The following is a 3,858-nucleotide window of genomic DNA, read 5'->3' as shown; positions in this document are numbered from 1 at the left end:
AGATAAGAATTACAGATGTTAGAAAACCCAAGGAAAGGTACTTTTGAGAGCAATGGCCCGCTTCTGAAGCCACGCCACTTTCACAACTACTTGCCAATAATGAAGTCAGCACCACCATCCTTTTCTAAGAAAAATAACTATGAAGCAAGCCCTTGGCTTTCCTTTCTTCTGGGCTCTTCTGTTCTCATTCTTTACGACACGCAAACACACACACACACACAACGCACACTCAGATGAATGTCTGCATGCTCAAATCTTCTTCAATTCAAGTGCCTTAAAATATTTTTGAAAATATGAACAATCAAGGGCTTTTCAGACACTCTTACCTTTTACAGGGTGCAAAACAAGGAAATAAAGTACTTATTTCAAAATAATTCATCAAAAAATAGCTATGTAATTGCTATGTTTAAAATGCATCTTCCTAAGTGTATTGACCAGCTCTAACCAGAAGAAAGCTAGAGTCTACCTTTCAACTGTAAACCAAAGACCAGACCTGTTTTCTTTTCTACTGTTTTGTAGTTACAAAGGGTTGGACCCATTTTGTTTTGTCTGTATGCAGCATACTTTGAGTTTAAAAATGCAAATCATCATAGAAAATCATTTAATGGTATCAACAGGAAAACAAGAAAAGATTACACTCCATCTTGTGCAAAATTGGAAAACAAAGGTAAGCCTGAACAAAACACCTTTGAGAATATCCTAAGGCCAGGAAAGCATGCCCATGCCATAGACCTCAGATATAACCGGCAGAATGCATCTCAAATTTTCTATGCACCAGGTAGCAATCCTGGGCTTTATATACTTGTTCATGTCTCCTTTTTCAATTACATGAAAAAATGCTCACCATCACTAGTAATCATGGAAATGCAAGTCAATACCAGAATGCAATATTATCTCACCCCTATTAGAATAGTTATCAAAAAGACAGAGAATAACAAATGCTGATGAGGGTGTGCAGAAAAGAAAATGTTTATACCCTATTGGTGGGAATGTAAACTAGTACAGTTATTATAGAAAATAGTATGAAGGTTTCTCTAAAAACTAAAAGTAGAACTACCACATGATCCAGCAATCCCATTATTGAAAATTTACTCAAAGGAAAGAAAATCAGTATGTTGAAGGGATATCTGCAACCTCATATTTACTGCAGCACAATTCACAATAGCCAAGATATGGAATCAGCCTAGATGTCCATCAACAGATGAATGGATACAGAAGATGTGGTACATACACACAATGGAATACAATTCAGCCATAAAAAAGAATGAAATCCTGTCATTCTTGGCAACATGGATGAACATGGAAGACATTATGTGAAATGAAATAAATCAGATTCAGAGAGGTAAACACCACACATTCTCACTCATATGAAGGAGCTGGAAAAAAGCCGATCTCATAGATGTAAAGAGTGAAATTATGGTTATTACATGTGGGGAAGGGAAGGGGAGAGGAGGATAGGGAGAAGTTGGTTGCCAGATACAAAATTACAGCTAAATAGGAGGAATAAGTCCTAGTGTTCTATATAATACTGTAGTGTGACTATAGTTAACAAAGGTTTATTGTATATATTCATAAACCTAGGAGAAGACTCTGAATGTTCCCAATATGAAGAACTGACAAATATTTGAGGTGACAGATATGCTAATTACCGGTTTGATCATGATACATCGTGTACATGTATTGAAATATCACTGTGTACCCCATAGATGTGTACAATTGCTACATGACAACTAAAAAATGAAATGAAAAAATGAAAAAAATCCCTCTGAAAATATTTTCCTTTTGTTGGATGATCTGCTGTGAGCTGATGGCTGCAAACCGAGAATGAGACACAGCAACACAGCAGCTGCCCGTCATCTTTAACTTATTGTGACTGTGACTACGCTCCTGCATTTACCTCTCATCTCTCACTGACTCTTTCAGGAGCCATTCCCAGGCTGTATCCTGCACCTTGACACGACAGGACCGAGGCTGTCACAGGCTCTCCCTGATCTGACAGCAGAAACGGCACTTGCCCCAGGTCGTCCACTGGACCATCTGAGGAAGAGCTCAAAGAACATTAGCCTGAGGATGGTGTGTGCAGAAAGAATGTATTCCGTGCTCAGAGTCGGCCATGTCCTGGGGTCTGTTTAATTTCTGCTCAACAAACTATTCTCACCTTTACCAAGGCCCCTTCCGAGCTTGGAATCGCTCTGGGTGAATCGATAGCTTAACGTGTCGCCATGGCAACAGGAGAACCCCACAAGCCTAAGCACAAATTGTATCGATTTCTTTTTTGTTCAGTCCAAGATAACACAGAGCTTGAGTGTCAGAATAACTCCCTTCTTTACAGCATGGGCTGCTACTTCTCTTAAGAGAGCTCTGCTTTTGTGAAGATATAATTACATTAATGTATCTGGAAAAAAAAAATACAAACTCCTCTAAACAAAATGTACTGATGCTGGCTAGACTCACAGCTTTAATAACCCCTGAGTACAGAACAGCAAATGCTCTCATAAATCCCAGGCATCCCGGCTCCCTTTGCTCCCATCATGTCCTCTGACCGGCCACCCTTCAGCACCTGGCCTGCTTGGGTCTTGCTGGACCCTGAACAAGCAACAGAATCCCTGGAGACCACCTGTGGCTCTCAAGGCAGGTCTAAAACAATGAGTGTTATTACATGCAACTAAGACTTGAAAGGGTTTAAGGATGCAAAGGAAGACTTCTCCCAGCCCACCACCTCTAACATCCTTGAAATCAATCTCAAGTCCTTATACAGCCTCCAGCTGTCCCAGAGCTGGCAACAAGTGGGAACCTGGAGCTCAGAGATCGCCATAGCCAGCCGTGTGCTGCGCCCATCACAACCGACAATGAGTAGAAACCACCACCCTCCCCTCCCCCGAGGGAAACAAGTCACGTACACAGCCTGATGACAAGCCACTTTCCCCCAGGCCTGGTCAAGGTATTTTAGCTGTTGTTATGTCCTTGCAGTTTTGGGTCAACATATCCTAAATCCCCAGTGGCAGTGAATGCTTCTTAAGGAGGGTATGACGCCTCCTGTGACTTCCTGGGTGTCCTTAGATCCCCGATTCAGACTCGAGTGCATAGAAAGCACTCAGTAAACACATTCACTGCTTTTAAGAGCAGCATAGCAAAACATACCAACGTAAAAGACACCATGAGACTTTGAATCATGTCTTTTTTAACCCTAGATAGGCTAACGTCTAAGTTGGAGAAAATAAAAAGAAAAGCTACCATTGACAGACGGCTTGCCATTTACTCACATTGGATGCAATGTTTCACTTAGTTCACACCACAGCCCATTTTGCCGAATAGGAAACTGCCAACGGGAAAGGCTGCATAACCAGCCCAGAGCCAGCCAACTTATAAATTGTAAAACAGGATGCAAGAGGAGAAGGAAAGATTCCCAGGCTCTGACTTTAAGCCTGGCTCTGAGTCATTACGCTTTGGAAGAAGGAAGGGACACCCAGAGCCACCATGGCCTCACATATCAGCATTATCAGTGGGTCAAATCAGAGGCCATGGCCACAGATGGGAGCCCAGGGAGTTGCCTGGGTGGGCGGAGGCTGGAAGCAAGCCTCACAGCCCAGGGGTAGCTCTGGGGGAAGCACCAGCACCCTAGAGGGTGAGGGGGCCGCTGAGGGGAGGGGAGTACCTGCATGATGTGAGGGTAGCAGTGAGACATTCACAGGAAAGGGCATTTGGAAACAGAGGTTTGTATTCCTAGGGCTTCCACTCCACTCTTGCTTTGATGATCTCCACATCTGTCTCCTGTCTATTCCTTCTGTCCCATGCACATCCAACTGTCAACGACATCACTATGTGAATGTCCCACACATACCTCAAACTCAACCCATG

This window comes from Chlorocebus sabaeus, chromosome 14 (genome assembly GCF_047675955.1).
Source record: "Chlorocebus sabaeus isolate Y175 chromosome 14, mChlSab1.0.hap1, whole genome shotgun sequence".
NCBI lineage: Eukaryota > Metazoa > Chordata > Mammalia > Primates > Cercopithecidae > Chlorocebus > Chlorocebus sabaeus.
Note: the sequence above shows the minus strand (reverse complement) of the source record.